Here is a 17,782-nt window from a genome sequence, read left to right on the forward strand (position 1 = left end):
GAATGCTGGAAACACATGGAGTCACAGATATGCAGAGAGTATGCTTGGAAGCAGAAATGGGGATCACAGAGGGACGCAGAAACGGTCTAGAAGACACATGTGCTAACCTTTTAAGGTGGTTCCTGGCTTCTGATTGGCTGCATGCCAGCATCCTAATACAGAGGGAAAGAGCCAATACTGGAATGAGGCACAGATGAGTGTGACACCCCATGTTGTAGGGCATAACAGCCCACTCAAAATAAAAAAATTGCTGTAATTCAATGCACATTAGTTCACATTGGCAATGCACCCCAACTGCCTGAATCTGCCTATAACGTCTGGTATTTTGTGCATGTAGTGCTACCTTCGCAAGAGCCGCAGGATAGAATGCCTCGACCTACTCAAGAACCTCAGCCCTTCTAACAAACCAGGTTGAGTGTATAAACATATAATATCACAGGAAATTATTGAAAGTAATTCAATAGTAGTAATTAGTAGCTATGTCAAAGAAATAAGACACCAAACCAGTTAGTAAAGGCAAACTTAATATATTGTAACTAGGCAAGCATAACATAGATTAACAATGGTAACAGCACAATATCGCATACAACATGATTAACAGTAAGGACTAGGTGTAAGATGACATTCGGGGTCCAGATCAGCATAAAAATTAGCAAGGCCACTAGTGATGGACGAACTTCCGACGGGACGTTTCGCGAACGCGAAACGCGAACGGACACAAACGTTCGCGAAAACGACCGTTCGCCGCGGGCTCCATTGACTTCAAAGGGAGGCGAATTTCGCAAACCTTTAGGTCGAATTTGCGGCCACGGGGTAATTATTAGGGGGTAGCACGTAGTCCCACCACCTGGACAATAGCATAATACATGTATGAGGTGAATTTGGGATCGATAACTACAAGCATTTTTTTTTTATTTGGGAAATTGTTCTGACAATTCAGGACTATGGAGCTAATGAAGGCAATGGAGGAGAGGGAAGGTCAGGGACCAGGGTAGGCAAACAAGAGGGTGCAGGAGATACAGAGCACTGACAGCAGCACCGTAATACAGAGCACTGACATCAGCACCGTGACATACAGCGCTGACAGCAGCTCCGTGACATACAGCGCTGACAGCAGCTCCGTGACATACAGCGCTGACAGCAGCTCCGTGACATACAGCGCTGACAGCAGCTCCGTGACATACAGCGCTGACAGCAGCTCCGTGACATACAGCGCTGACAGCAGCACCGTGACATACAGCGCTGACAGCAGCTCCGTGACATACAGCGCTGACAGCAGCTCCGTGACATACAGCGCTGACAGCAGCTCCGTGACATACAGCACTGACAGCAGCTCCGTGACATACAGCGCTGACAGCAGCTCCGTGACATACAGCGCTGACAGCAGCACCGTGACATACAGCGCTGACAGCAGCTCCGTGACATACAGCGCTGACAGCAGCTCCGTGACATACAGCGCTGACAGCAGCTCCGTGACATACAGCGCTGACAGCAGCTCCGTGACATACAGCGCTGACAGCAGCTCCGTGACATACAGCGCTGACAGCAGCTCCGTGACATACAGCGCTGACAGCAGCTCCGTGACATACAGCGCTGACAGCAGCTCCGTGACATACAGCGCTGACAGCAGCTCCGTGACATACAGCGCTGACAGCAGCTCCGTGACATACAGCGCTGACAGCAGCACCGTAAGCAGCCCCAGGAGGAAGTCAGCACAGCACAGGGATGGTGTGATCCCCTCATAATAAGAACCCCCAGGAGGAAGTCAGCACAGCACAGGGATGGTGGGAGCCCCTCATAATAAGAACACCCAGGAGGAAGTCAGCACAGCACAGGGATGGTGGGAACCCCTCATAATAAGCAGCCCCAGTAGAAATATGACACCGCTCAACCTCTTCAAAGAGGAGGGTAGGGGCATATAGTACGGTGTGCTTTTTTGGGTCAGGGAAGTGAGCCAAATGAATTAAGAAGGTCTGTGTGCTTGATTCCAAAAATTGTTTATAGACATATACATGGTCTACTGATCACATGTGTTGAATTCCTCCGAGATCCATGCCTCATTCATTTTTAGAAATGTGAGGTAGTTAACACTGTGGTGAGCTAGGCGAGTACGCTTATCGGTCACAATCCCCCCTGCTGCGCTGAACGTCCTTTCGGACAGGACACTGGATGAGGGGCAAGCCAACAGTTCGATTGCAAATTGGGCAAGCTCTGGCCAGAGGTCAAGCCTGCCCACCCAGTAGTCTAGGGGTTCATCACTCCTCAGAGCGTCCACATCGGCCGTTAACCCAATGTAGTCGGACACCTGACGGTCTAGGCGTTCCCTGATGCTGGATCCGGATGACACCTGTCGATGGGTCGGCTGAAAGAATGACCTCATATCCGAAGTCACCAACACATCTTCAAACCGGCCTCTTCTTGCAGGCGCTGTTGGATTGGTACCCGCAAATCCTTCTCTGGGAGTGGGAATTGCTCCTCTGCCAGCGCACGCAAAAGCAGAATGCAGCATTTCTCGAAGCAAGGCCTGGAAGTGCTGCATTCTGACAGCCCTCTGCGACGGCGGTAACATTTCCGCCATTTTGTGTTTGTACCGGGGGTCTAAGTACGTTGCCACCCAGTACTGGTCCTTGACCCTCATGCTTTTTATACGGGGGTCCCTATTAAAACACTGGAGCATGAAGGCCCCCATTTGCACTAAAGTGGAAGCGGTGTGGTGGCCTGGCTCCTGCTCATCATCCAGGATAATGTCGTCCTCTTCATTCTCCTCTCCCCATCCTCGCACAACAGGGATCCCAGAAAGGTTTAAAGCATGCTCTTCTTGCTCCTGCTCATCCGCCCCGGCACCATCCTCCTCTGACTCCTCATCAGACTCCTGTTGTTGACTTGTCTCAGATAGAGTAGCCCCCCCTGGGAATTCATCCAGCATTGCGACTTCCTCATCTTCCCGCTCCTGCTCCTCCACAGCCTGATCAATGACACGACGCAATGCACGCTCCAGAAAGAAGGCATAAGGTACCATGTCACTGATGGCGCCATGGCTGCGACTGACCAGTTTGGTGATCTCCTCAAATGGCCGCAGAAGTCTGCATGTGTCGCGCATGAGCAGCCACTGGCGCGGTGAAAAAAAACCCAGCTCCCCAGAACCGTTTCTTTCGCAGAGTTCATACAGGTAGACGTTAACTGCACGTTTCTGCTGGAGCAGCCTATCAAGCATATAGAAGGTTGAGTTCCATCGCGTCGGGCAATCGCAAATAAGACGTCTGACCGGCAGATGGTGTCGCCGCTGAATGTCAGCAAGGCGAGCCATGGCCGTGTAAGATCTTCTGAAATGGGCCGAGATTTTCCTTGCCTGCCGCAAGATGTCCTGGACCCCAGGGTATTTGACAAGGAATCGCTGCACGACCAAGTTTAAGACGTGTGCCATGCACGGCACGTGCGTGATTTTGCCCTGTTTCAATGCGCTAAGCAGATTGGCACCGTTGTCACACACCACTTTACCAACTGTCAAATTGAGCGGTGTTAGCCACTCATCTGCCTGTGAACGCAAAGCTGAAAGGAGTGCCGGGCCAGTGTGGCTCTTTGCTTCCAGGCACAACAGACGCAGCACGGCATGGCAACGTCTCACCTGGCATGTGGAATAGGTTCTGGGGAGCTTGGGCGGTGCAGTGGAAGAGACGCTAGCAGCGGAAAAGGAGGAGGCAGCTGAGGAGGAGAGGGAGGAGGATGGAGTAGGAGGAGGAGAAGAAGAGTCAGGCCTGCATGCAATCCGTGGCGGTAAAACCAAATCTACACGGGTGCCACGGGTTACATGCTTGACGGCCGTCAGAAGGTTCACCCAGTGGGCAGTAAAACTGATATACCTTCCCTGCCCGTGTTTGCTAGACCACGTGTCTGTGGTCAGATGTATCTTGGCACCGACACTGTGTGCCAGAGATACATTCACTTGCCGCTGAACATGGCCATATAGCTCTGGGATGCCCTTCTCTGAGAAATACTTCCTTCCTGGGACCTTCCATTGTGGTGTTCCAATGGCCACAAATTTGCGAAAGGCCTCCGAGTCCACCAGTTTATATGGCAGTAGTTGGCGGGCTATGAGTTCTGACAAGCCAGCCGCCAACCGTTGGGCAAGAGGGTTATCCGGCGTCATCATTTTTTTACGCTCAAACATTAGGCCCACGGAAGCCTGCCTTTTTGCAGAAAAATGTGAGCTTGGCGTGATGGAAGGTGGAGTGGAGGACAATTGTGAGGAGAGAGGAGAAGGAGAAGTAGAAGACGAGGCTGGACGGTGAGAGCCTGCAGTGTGGCTTTGTGTGTTCCGTTGCTCCCACTGGGCTCGGTGATGGCTGCTCATGTGCCTTCTTAAGGCGGTCGTCCCTAGGTGAGTATTGGGCTTACCGCGACTAACGCGTTGACTGCAAAGATTGCAGATGGCAACGCTATTGTCAGCAGCGGACACGTTAAAAAAAGCCCACACTGCGGAGCCATGTGCCGGTGTCCTGGGAGCGCCAGATGTGACCGTACATGGTCGATGACTCGCTCCTGATACATTTGCAGTCTGCTTTGTCCCTGCTGTGCAATGTAAGTCATTGCTGCTTCTCCTCCCTATCTGCTGGTCCATATCTCCCTCTGAACTCCCCTCCTCTTCCTCTCTTGTGGGCACCCACGTGACATCACTAGACACGTCATCATCAACGTCACCTTCCCCACCGCTATAAGTAGAGTAGGCAGCAACACCGGGGACCAACCTCCTCCTTGGGCTGATCTGGGTACTGGCGTCAGACTGCTGAGTAGCGCTTGTTGCTACCTCCTCTTCCTGATCCAATACCAAGAGTGGCTGCGCATCAGAAATGTCCTCTTGATATGGATCGGAAAATAATTCCAGTGACTCAAGCGGAAGGTATGTGGTGGTGGTGGTGGTGGTCGTGTTGTTGGTGGTAGTGTCTTTGGGGGTGCACATAGCAGAGAGTGAAGAAGAGGGTGCAGATCGAGAGGATGAGGAGGGTGCAGAAGAGTAAGGCTGAGCGAGCCACTCAACCAAGTCTGGTGCATCCTTTAAAGTAATTGAACGCACCTTCTGCAACTTCCCACTTTGGCTCAAGCCTGTTGCTCCTGCCCTACCCCTACCACCCCTGCGGAAGGGCCTGCCTCTTCCTCTGCATGTCATTTTTTAAATGACCCTGTGACAAAACTCTTAGTCCCTATACCGCTGAAGGACTGCTGCAGTATAGGTGAGCGGTCAGCAGTGGTGCACGTCAACCCTATCTATTGTGGACCTATAGCGGTCCTTACAGAACAGCAGACTGTACCGCACTCAAGCCTATGTACCGTAGCACCCTATACCAAGTTACCAGTCCTTATAAGAACTTTTGTGGACCAAGCAGGTTGTGTATTAGTGTTTAGCAGACTGTACGTCAGTCCCTATACCGCTGAAGGACTGCTGCAGTATAGGGCAGCGGTCAGCAGTGGTGCACGTCAACCCTATCTATTGTGGACCGATAGCGGTCCTTACAGAACAGCAGACTGTACCGCACTCAAGCCTATGTACCGTAGCACCCTATACCAAGTTACCAGTCCTTATAAGAACTTTTGTGGACCAAGCAGGTTGTGTATTAGTGTTTAGCAGACTGTACGTCAGTCCCTATACCGCTGAAGGACTGCTGCAGTATAGGGCAGCGGTCAGCAGTGGTGCACGTCAACCCTATCTATTGTGGACCGATAGCGGTCCTTACAGAACAGCAGACTGTACCGCACTCAAGCCTATGTACCGTAGCACCCTATACCAAGTTACCAGTCCTTATAAGAACTTTTGTGGAACAAGCAGGTTGTGTGTTAGTGATTAGCAGACTGTACGTCAGTCCCTATACCGCTGAAGGACTGCTGCAGTATAGGTGAGCGGTCAGCAGTGGTGCACGTCAACCCTATCTATTGTGGACCGATAGCGGTCCTTACAGAACAGCAGACTGTACCGCACTCAAGCCTATGTACCGTAGCACCCTATACCAAGTTACCAGTCCTTATAAGAACTTTTGTGGACCAAGCAGGTTGTGTATTAGTGTTTAGCAGACTGTACGTCAGTCCCTATACCGCTGAAGGACTGCTGCAGTATAGGGCAGCGGTCAGCAGTGGTGCACGTCAACCCTATCTATTGTGGACCGATAGCGGTCCTTACAGAACAGCAGACTGTACCGCACTCAAGCCTATGTACCGTAGCACCCTATACCAAGTTACCAGTCCTTATAAGAACTTTTGTGGACCAAGCAGGTTGTGTATTAGTGTTTAGCAGACTGTACGTCAGTCCCTATACCGCTGAAGGACTGCTGCAGTATAGGGCAGCGGTCAGCAGTGGTGCACGTCAACCCTATCTATTGTGGACCGATAGCGGTCCTTACAGAACAGCAGACTGTACCGCACTCAAGCCTATGTACCGTAGCACCCTATACCAAGTTACCAGTCCTTATAAGAACTTTTGTGGAACAAGCAGGTTGTGTGTTAGTGATTAGCAGACTGTACGTCAGTCCCTATACCAATGAAGGACTGCTGCAGTATAGGGCAGCGGTCAGCAGTAGTGCACGGCAACCCTATGTATTGTGGACCGATAGCGGTCCTTACAGAACAGCAGACTGTAACGCACTCAGGCCTATGTACCGTAGCACCCTATACCAAGTTACCAGTCCTTATAAGAACTTTTGTGGACCAAGCAGGTTGTGTGTTAGTGATTAGCAGACTGTACGTCAGTCCCTATACCAATGAAGGACTGCTGCAGTATAGGGCAGCGGTCAGCAGTAGTGCACGGCAACCCTATGTATTGTGGACCGATAGCGGTCCTTACAGAACAGCAGACTGTAACGCACTCAGGCCTATGTACCGTAGCACCCTATACCAAGTTACCAGTCCTTATAAGAACTTTTGTGGACCAAGCAGGTTGTGTATTAGTGTTTAGCAGACTGTACGTCAGTCCCTATACCGCTGAAGGACTGCTGCAGTATAGGGCAGCGGTCAGCAGTGGTGCACGTCAACCCTATCTATTGTGGACCGATAGCGGTCCTTACAGAACAGCAGACTGTACCGCACTCAAGCCTATGTACCGTAGCACCCTATACCAAGTTACCAGTCCTTATAAGAACTTTTGTGGAACAAGCAGGTTGTGTGTTAGTGATTAGCAGACTGTACGTCAGTCCCTATACCGCTGAAGGACTGCTGCAGTATAGGGCAGCGGTCAGCAGTGGTGCACGTCAACCCTATCTATTGTGGACCGATAGCGGTCCTTACAGAACAGCAGACTGTACCGCACTCAAGCCTATGTACCGTAGCACCCTATACCAAGTTACCAGTCCTTATAAAAACTTTTGTGGACCAAGCAGGTTGTGTGTTAGTGTTTAGCAGACTGTGCGTCAGTCCCTATACCGCTGAAGGACTGCTGCAGTATAGGGCAGCGGTCAGCAGTAGTGCACGGCAACCCTATGTATTGTGGACCGATAGCGGTCCTTACAGAACAGCAGACTGTAACGCACTCAGGCCTATGTACCGTAGCACCCTATACCAAGTTACCAGTCCTTATAAGAACTTTTGTGGACCAAGCAGGTTGTGTGTTAGTGATTAGCAGACTGTACGTCAGTCCCTATACCAATGAAGGACTGCTGCAGTATAGGGCAGCGGTCAGCAGTAGTGCACGGCAACCCTATGTATTGTGGACCGATAGCGGTCCTTACAGAACAGCAGACTGTAACGCACTCAGGCCTATGTACCGTAGCACCCTATACCAAGTTACCAGTCCTTATAAAAACTTTTGTGGACCAAGCAGGTTGTGTGTTAGTGTTTAGCAGACTGTGCGTCAGTCCCTATACCGCTGAAGGACTGCTGCAGTATAGGGCAGCGGTCAGCAGTAGTGCACGGCAACCCTATGTATTGTGGACCGATAGCGGTCCTTACAGAACAGCAGACTGTAACGCACTCAGGCCTATGTACCGTAGCACCCTATACCAAGTTACCAGTCCTTATAAGAACTTTTGTGGACCAAGCAGGTTGTGTGTTAGTGATTAGCAGACTGTACGTCAGTCCCTATACCAATGAAGGACTGCTGCAGTATAGGGCAGCGGTCAGCAGTAGTGCACGGCAACCCTATGTATTGTGGACCGATAGCGGTCCTTACAGAACAGCAGACTGTACTGCACTCAGGCCTATGTACCGTAGCACCCTATACCAAGTTACCAGTCCTTATAAGAACTTTTGTGGACCAAGCAGGTTGTGTATTAGTGTTTAGCAGACTGTACGTCAGTCCCTATACCGCTGAAGGACTGCTGCAGTATAGGGCAGCGGTCAGCAGTGGTGCACGTCAACCCTATCTATTGTGGACCGATAGCGGTCCTTACAGAACAGCAGACTGTACCGCACTCAAGCCTATGTACCGTAGCACCCTATACCAAGTTACCAGTCCTTATAAGAACTTTTGTGGAACAAGCAGGTTGTGTGTTAGTGATTAGCAGACTGTACGTCAGTCCCTATACCAATGAAGGACTGCTGCAGTATAGGGCAGCGGTCAGCAGTAGTGCACGGCAACCCTATGTATTGTGGACCGATAGCGGTCCTTACAGAACAGCAGACTGTAACGCACTCAGGCCTATGTACCGTAGCACCCTATACCAAGTTACCAGTCCTTATAAGAACTTTTGTGGACCAAGCAGGTTGTGTGTTAGTGATTAGCAGACTGTACGTCAGTCCCTATACCAATGAAGGACTGCTGCAGTATAGGGCAGCGGTCAGCAGTAGTGCACGGCAACCCTATGTATTGTGGACCGATAGCGGTCCTTACAGAACAGCAGACTGTAACGCACTCAGGCCTATGTACCGTAGCACCCTATACCAAGTTACCAGTCCTTATAAGAACTTTTGTGGACCAAGCAGGTTGTGTGTTAGTGATTAGCAGACTGTACGTCAGTCCCTATACCAATGAAGGACTGCTGCAGTATAGGGCAGCGGTCAGCAGTAGTGCACGGCAACCCTATGTATTGTGGACCGATAGCGGTCCTTACAGAACAGCAGACTGTACTGCACTCAGGCCTATGTACCGTAGCACCCTATACCAAGTTACCAGTCCTTATAAGAACTTTTGTGGACCAAGCAGGTTGTGTATTAGTGTTTAGCAGACTGTACGTCAGTCCCTATACCGCTGAAGGACTGCTGCAGTATAGGGCAGCGGTCAGCAGTGGTGCACGTCAACCCTATCTATTGTGGACCGATAGCGGTCCTTACAGAACAGCAGACTGTACCGCACTCAAGCCTATGTACCGTAGCACCCTATACCAAGTTACCAGTCCTTATAAGAACTTTTGTGGAACAAGCAGGTTGTGTGTTAGTGATTAGCAGACTGTACGTCAGTCCCTATACCAATGAAGGACTGCTGCAGTATAGGGCAGCGGTCAGCAGTAGTGCACGGCAACCCTATGTATTGTGGACCGATAGCGGTCCTTACAGAACAGCAGACTGTAACGCACTCAGGCCTATGTACCGTAGCACCCTATACCAAGTTACCAGTCCTTATAAGAACTTTTGTGGACCAAGCAGGTTGTGTGTTAGTGATTAGCAGACTGTACGTCAGTCCCTATACCAATGAAGGACTGCTGCAGTATAGGGCAGCGGTCAGCAGTAGTGCACGGCAACCCTATGTATTGTGGACCGATAGCGGTCCTTACAGAACAGCAGACTGTAACGCACTCAGGCCTATGTACCGTAGCACCCTATACCAAGTTACCAGTCCTTATAAGAACTTTTGTGGACCAAGCAGGTTGTGTGTTAGTGATTAGCAGACTGTACGTCAGTCCCTATACCAATGAAGGACTGCTGCAGTATAGGGCAGCGGTCAGCAGTAGTGCACGGCAACCCTATGTATTGTGGACCGATAGCGGTCCTTACAGAACAGCAGACTGTACTGCACTCAGGCCTATGTACCGTAGCACCCTATACCAAGTTACCAGTCCTTATAAAAACTTTTGTGGACCAAGCAGGTTGTGTGTTAGTGTTTAGCAGACTGTGCGTCAGTCCCTATACCGCTGAAGGACTGCTGCAGTATAGGGCAGCGGTCAGCAGTAGTGCACGGCAACCCTATGTATTGTGGACCGATAGCGGTCCTTACAGAACAGCAGACTGTAACGCACTCAGGCCTATGTACCGTAGCACCCTATACCAAGTTACCAGTCCTTATAAGAACTTTTGTGGACCAAGCAGGTTGTGTGTTAGTGATTAGCAGACTGTACGTCAGTCCCTATACCAATGAAGGACTGCTGCAGTATAGGGCAGCGGTCAGCAGTAGTGCACGGCAACCCTATGTATTGTGGACCGATAGCGGTCCTTACAGAACAGCAGACTGTAACGCACTCAGGCCTATGTACCGTAGCACCCTATACCAAGTTACCAGTCCTTATAAAAACTTTTGTGGACCAAGCAGGTTGTGTGTTAGTGTTTAGCAGACTGTGCGTCAGTCCCTATACCGCTGAAGGACTGCTGCAGTATAGGGCAGCGGTCAGCAGTAGTGCACGGCAACCCTATGTATTGTGGACCGATAGCGGTCCTTACAGAACAGCAGACTGTAACGCACTCAGGCCTATGTACCGTAGCACCCTATACCAAGTTACCAGTCCTTATAAGAACTTTTGTGGACCAAGCAGGTTGTGTGTTAGTGATTAGCAGACTGTACGTCAGTCCCTATACCAATGAAGGACTGCTGCAGTATAGGGCAGCGGTCAGCAGTAGTGCACGGCAACCCTATGTATTGTGGACCGATAGCGGTCCTTACAGAACAGCAGACTGTAACGCACTCAGGCCTATGTACCGTAGCACCCTATACCAAGTTACCAGTCCTTATAAGAACTTTTGTGGACCAAGCAGGTTGTGTGTTAGTGATTAGCAGACTGTACGTCAGTCCCTATACCAATGAAGGACTGCTGCAGTATAGGGCAGCGGTCAGCAGTAGTGCACGGCAACCCTATGTATTGTGGACCGATAGCGGTCCTTACAGAACAGCAGACTGTAACGCACTCAGGCCTATGTACCGTAGCACCCTATACCAAGTTACCAGTCCTTATAAGAACTTTTGTGGACCAAGCAGGTTGTGTGTTAGTGATTAGCAGACTGTACGTCAGTCCCTATACCAATGAAGGACTGCTGCAGTATAGGGCAGCGGTCAGCAGTAGTGCACGGCAACCCTATGTATTGTGGACCGATAGCGGTCCTTACAGAACAGCAGACTGTACTGCACTCAGGCCTATGTACCGTAGCACCCTATACCAAGTTACCAGTCCTTATAAAAACTTTTGTGGACCAAGCAGGTTGTGTGTTAGTGTTTAGCAGACTGTGCGTCAGTCCCTATACCGCTGAAGGACTGCTGCAGTATAGGGCAGCGGTCAGCAGTAGTGCACGGCAACCCTATGTATTGTGGACCGATAGCGGTCCTTACAGAACAGCAGACTGTAACGCACTCAGGCCTATGTACCGTAGCACCCTATACCAAGTTACCAGTCCTTATAAGAACTTTTGTGGACCAAGCAGGTTGTGTGTTAGTGATTAGCAGACTGTACGTCAGTCCCTATACCAATGAAGGACTGCTGCAGTATAGGGCAGCGGTCAGCAGTAGTGCACGGCAACCCTATGTATTGTGGACCGATAGCGGTCCTTACAGAACAGCAGACTGTACTGCACTCAGGCCTATGTACCGTAGCACCCTATACCAAGTTACCAGTCCTTATAAGAACTTTTGTGGACCAAGCAGGTTGTGTGTTAGTGATTAGCAGACTGTACGTCAGTCCCTATACCAATGAAGGACTGCTGCAGTATAGGGCAGCGGTCAGCAGTAGTGCACGGCAACCCTATGTATTGTGGACCGATAGCGGTCCTTACAGAACAGCAGACTGTACTGCACTCAGGCCTATGTACCGTAGCACCCTATACCAAGTTACCAGTCCTTATAAGAACTTTTGTGGACCAAGCAGGTTGTGTATTAGTGTTTAGCAGACTGTGCGTCAGTCCCTATACCGCTGAAGGACTGCTGCAGTATAGGGCAGCGGTCAGCAGTAGTGCACGGCAACCCTATGTATTGTGGACCGATAGCGGTCCTTACAGAACAGCAGACTGTACCGCACCCAAGCCTATGTACCGTAGCACCCTAGACAGACCAAGTTACCAGTCCTGATAAAGAGCTTTGTGGAACAAGTGAGTTGTGAATGATTAGCAGACTGCAGCAGAAGGGCAGCAGTCAAGTATAATATTCTTTCTATATTTGGAAGAAAGAATATTATACGTGTACAAGCCTATTACCGTACCACTGATACCAGTCCTGAAAAGAACCTTTGTGGAACTAATAGTAACAGCAAGTCTTTAAAATTATCCTCACTGCCTGACACACTGCTTCCTGCCTGTCCCTATACAAATTGGCAAAAAAGAGTAGGCTGGAACGATTAGCTGGAACAGCTCTTTTGTGGACCTGATAGTAACAGCTAATGATGATGATGATGATGATGAAGAAGAAAGACTAATCTGGCTGAGCTGTCCCTAAAATAGCAGCATACAGCGCTCTGTCCCTTTATCTAAACTGACAAAAGAAACTCAGGCTGCTGACCTAACACCTATACCAGTCCTGAAAAGAACTTTTGTGTACCAAATAGCTAGCGTTTTCTCTGTCCCTACTCCACACAGGATCCTTTCCCTACAGTGACAGAAGAAAGAATGTAAAATGGCCACCGGATCGGGTGTATTTATAGGTTAGGGGGAATGTCCAAGTGTCCATGAGCTGTCATGTCTCAATTGGTTGTCCTGTAACACATGATAAACGTGTCACGAAAGGTTAAAGTTCTTGTATACATTAAACACGTAAGTCCGCCGGGGCGAACGACGGAAAAAGGCGTTCGAACCCGCGGACGGCGAAAGTCGGAAATTCGCCGCGAAACGACCGCCGGGCGAACCGTTCGGCCATCACTAAAGGCCACCTCAAGTGCAGCAGTGAGCAGTAGTAAAATTTAATCTACCGAGTGCTGGAACTATAGTGCCAGAGCACATTTATGGCAGCAATGCTAGTACCAGACCACCTGGGTATGCACTGTTCAAAAGAAATTGAGGTTGGTAGTGGAATGGGCAGGGGAGCAAAGGGGGCTTGCAGAATAATTATTATGGGAGGGGTAGTCCTTTGAGATGTTCTTCTGCCAGCTATTGTTGGGGCCCTTTTAGGAAAGTCTTTGCACTTAATTACAGTCCCAGTTAACCTGTATGCTATATAGGTATCGTATAGTCACCACAGATGCAAAGTAGATGTGGTTTAGATGCAGTGACAGTTAAGTATGACTGCAGTATAAGGTTGGTATGGGTGCAGTATAGGTTTGGTAGAAGTGTGGTATTGGATGTGGTATGGGTTGGATGCACTTGGTGCCCTGCTCTCAGTGGCTCAGTCTCTACTAGCAGTGTCAATAATGTATGGATAGCCCTCTCACCAGTTCCCAGGATGCTGTTGTGGACAATTGCTGAAGAAAGGAGCCCCCTCAGTCTCTCCCTAAAAGCCTCCACTGATCAGTGGTGTGAGGCAGAGGGTGAGTGGACACTTCAGCCTCGCTGGTGTATCAGTGCAGGATCTGTGGTGTGTGCAGTGTTGCGCTGAACCCAGGTGTCCTCACTTCTCAGGCTCGCATCCCCGCTGGCAGGGGAATACTTGGATAGAGTTGCTCTGCTCTCTCTCTTCTCGGCGGCACACGGAAGAACTGTCCCAGGCAGTTTAACAAAGTCCCGTGGTATCGCTGCCGTCCCAAACTATGACTCACAGGGTTCTCAGCAATCTGCATAGAAGTTTATTGACTTGCTTGGCTTTAGCTCCCCCCCCGCTGACCATAGGAGACTGGTGCAGCTTAACATCAGAATCTCAGTAAAGGGAAAGAAAAATAAAAGGCAATGTTCCCTTCCCCATATTGCTGTGCCTCAGCACCTGGCTACATGCATTAATGCAGGTTGCGTTAAAGCAGCCCATTCATTTTGAACCATTTGGCAACAGCCCATCCACTGTGTACTGCGGGCGAGCAGCTTCTGTAGCAAAGCAGCGTACCCGTATGTTGCTGCTTACTTCTGGGTTTAGGGTGCGCACATGCAGGCTCACCCCCCCCCTGCCCAGCTCCTGCTATGAATGTACACAATGGGAGCCTGTCAGCAAGTCCCAGCTAATGATTCACAGACAGGACCTGCTGATCAGCTGTGTGCAATCAGAGCAAAGAGCTCTGTGTTGGTAAACAACACAGAGCTCTGTACAGAGGAAGCGATCTGTCAGTTTCTCATCCCTGCATCCAGACACACAATCATACCCCAATGATACTGCAAGTGATTTAGCTGGGCTTTTTAGGCTGGGTTCATACTTATGCAAATTGCACGTGGGTTTCCTCCGCATCCAATTTGCATGACAGGAAAGTGTGCCTAGCTCACAATGGAGCCAGTTCACACACCTCCAGGGTGGCCACTGTCCGCATTTGGAAAGAATAAGAATCTTATCTTGTTTTATTTTATTTTTATCAGATTTATTACATGGACATCTATTATGTGTTTGCCTCGTAAATGCCTTGTACTTAAAGCAAATAAATTATTAAAATCTGGAAATGCAGACGAACTGATATGGTGATATAAGTCTAGATATGACTTAGTTGCCATGCCTGCAGTGCACTCCATGATATATAAGCTCATTAGATTTTCCATATTCTGTCAGCTGCAATTAGTGCTCATATGTGTTTTCAGTTGTTTCCTGTTCCCTATTCACCAGAGATACAACTGAGGTCCCTTAGAGTCTAAGCCCTCGGAATATAATGGAAAGATTGACAGGTTGTCACTTTTTATGTAACGTTCAAATAATTACCATAATAGATGTTTTGAGGAAGAAATAAAATATCAGCTCCTATTTACTCTTTTCTAAAAACACCTCATATATATATATATATATATATACACACAGTATTGAGTACACCCCTCACATTTTTGTAAATATTTTATTCTATCTTTTCATGTGACAACACTGAAGAAATGACACTTCGCTACAATGTAAAGTAATGAGTAATAACAGTGTAAATTTGCTGTCCCCTCAAAATAACTCAACACACAGCCATTAAAGCGGTAGTAAACCCGCAAATTATTTTTTATTTTTTTTAAACCTGCAAAGCAAAAGGCATAATGAGCTAGTATGCACCGCATACTAGCTCATTATGAAATACTTACCTTAGAACGAGGCCCCGACATCTGGCCCGATCCACGCCGAGGGAGCTGACATGCTCCCTCGGCGTCTCTTCCGGGTATCGCGGCTCCGGCGCTGTGAGTGGCCGGAGCCGCGATATCGTCACTCCCGCGCGCATGATTTCAGTCCGGCCGGACAAGCACTGCCGGATTTTCACGCCGAGAACCCCCTTGTGCGCATGCGCCGCTGCAGTCAGCGGCGCATACCGAGGGGAATATCTCCTAAACCGTACAGGTTTGGGAGATATTTTTTTTACCTACAGGTAAGCCTTATTATAGGCTTTCCTGTAGGTAAAAGTTAAAAAATTGACCATACAACCACTTTAATGTCTAATGTGTGTGAGTGAACATGTCCAAATTGGGCCCAATTAGCCATTTTCCTTCCCCGGTGTCATGTGACTCATTAGTGTTACAAGGTCTCAGGTGTGAATGGGGAGCAGGTGTGTTAAATTTGTTGTTACCACTCTCACTCTCTCATACTGGTCACTGGAATTTCAACATGGCACCTCATGGCAAAGAACTCTCTGAGGATCTGAAAAAAAGAATTGTTGCTCTACATAAAGATGGCCTAGGCAATAAGAAGTTTGCCAAGACCCTGAAACTGAGCTGAGGTTGATCAAAGAAGTTGAGTACACATGCTCAGCGTCATATTCAGAGGTTGTCTTTGGGAAATAGACGTAAGAGTGTTGCCAGCATTGCTGCAGAGATTGAAGGGGTGTGGGGTCAGCCTGTCAGTGTTCAGACCATACGCCGCACACTGCATCAAATTGGTCTGCATGGCTGTCATCCCAGAAGGAAGCCTCTTCTAAAAGATGATGTACAAAAAAGCCCACAAACAGTTTGCTGAAGACAAGCAGACTAGGGACAAGGACACAGCGATCACAAATCCCTGCCGATGTGTGCTGCAGGGGATGAACAGGAAGTGCGATTACAGGTGGACATCCATAGATGCCCTCCCAGCATTATGAGCCCGCGCTGTAGCCGTCTTTTGGCTAAAGCACAGGTGGGTGGTAGTTAAAATAGGAGCTGCCATTGTTGACTTGTTTTTCAAGGTGTGGTCTGGGGCTATATTTCTCATCTGCCCCACCACTGTACCACCCTGCTCTTCTGTCCTACCAATGTAACCCCCTGCTCATCTGCCCCACCAATGTAACCCCCTGTACATCTGCCCCACTACTGTACCACCCTGCTCATCTTCCCCGCCAATGTTCCCACTTTCTCATCTGTCCACCACTGTACCTCCCTGCACATCTGCTCCACCGCCCTACCCCTATGCTCATCTGCCCCACCACTGTAACCCTCTTCTCATGTGTACCACAGATTTACCTCCTTTCTCCTCTGCAGCCCTCTGCACATGAGCCCCACCTCCGTACCCCTCTGCTCTTCTGCCAAACCACTGTAACCCCCTGCTAATCTGTCCCACCAACGCACCTCCTTTCACATATGCCCCACTGCTGTGACCCCCTGCTCTTCTGTCCCACCACTGAACCCCCTTATCATCTGCCCCAACACTGAACCCACCTACTCATCTTTCCCACCACTGTAACCCCCTTCTCATCTGGCCCAACACTCAACCCCCACACTCATCTGTCCCACCACTGTAACCCCCTGCTCACCTGCCCCTTCACTGTACCCCCCTGCTTTTCTGTCCCAACGCTGAACCTCCTTCTCATCCCTCCCACCACTGTACCTCCTGCACATCTGCCCCACCACTGTACCCCTTGCTCTTCTGTCCCACCACTGTAACCCCCCTGCTCATCTGCCCCATCAATGTACCCATTTTCTCATCTGCACCACCACTGTACCTCTCTGCACATCTGTTCCACCACTGTATCCCCATGCACTTCTGTCCCACCACTGAACCCCCTTATCATCTGCCCCAACACTGAACCCACCTACACATCTTTCCCACCACTGTAACCCCCTTCTCATCTGGGCCAACACTCAACACCCCCACTCATCTGTCCCACCACTGTAACCCCCTGCTCACCTGCCCCTTCACTGTACCCCCTGCTTTTCTGTCCCAATGCTGAACCTCCTTCTCATCCCTCCCACCACTGTACCTCCTGCACATCTGCCCCACCACTGTACCCCTTGCTCTTCTGTCCCACCACTGTAAACCCCCTGCTCATCTGCCCCATCAATGTACCCATTTTCTCATCTGCACCACCACTGTACCTCTCTGCACATCTGCTCCACCACTGTATCCCCATGTACTTCTGTCCCACCACTGAACCCCCTTGCTCATCTGTCCTACTGCTGAACCCCCTTATCATCTCTTCCACCACTGTACCTCCCTGCACATCTGTCCCACCTCTGAAACATTCCTGCTCATTTTCCCCACCGCTGTACCCTCTTCTCATCTATGATATGCAGAGTGGTGAAAGGAAGCAGAGATGAGAAATATCTACCTGTCCTGGCACACTCATCCTGCTGATCCAACTCTCGCATCCAGCCCACGTGCTTGTATGTAATCTCACATCAAAGCATCTGGAATGGATGCGCAATGATGAGCTTAGGTCAGGGGTATAGGCGTATTTTC

The 17,782-nt window shown here is 49.7% G+C and overlaps 1 protein-coding gene across 1 annotated transcript in view; it reads left to right on the top strand.

Annotated features, from left to right (window-relative positions):
* The window catches only part of CCDC89 (coiled-coil domain containing 89), a 28,443-nt gene that overhangs the window by 7,726 nt on the left and 2,935 nt on the right, over positions 1–17,782 (top strand). The window lies entirely within an intron of this gene.

Source organism: Lithobates pipiens, unplaced genomic scaffold (genome assembly GCF_037356315.1).
Source record: "Lithobates pipiens isolate NorthernLeopardFrog02 unplaced genomic scaffold, aLitPip1_a1.2 Scaffold_16, whole genome shotgun sequence".
In the NCBI taxonomy this organism is placed as follows: Eukaryota; Metazoa; Chordata; class Amphibia; order Anura; family Ranidae; genus Lithobates; species Lithobates pipiens.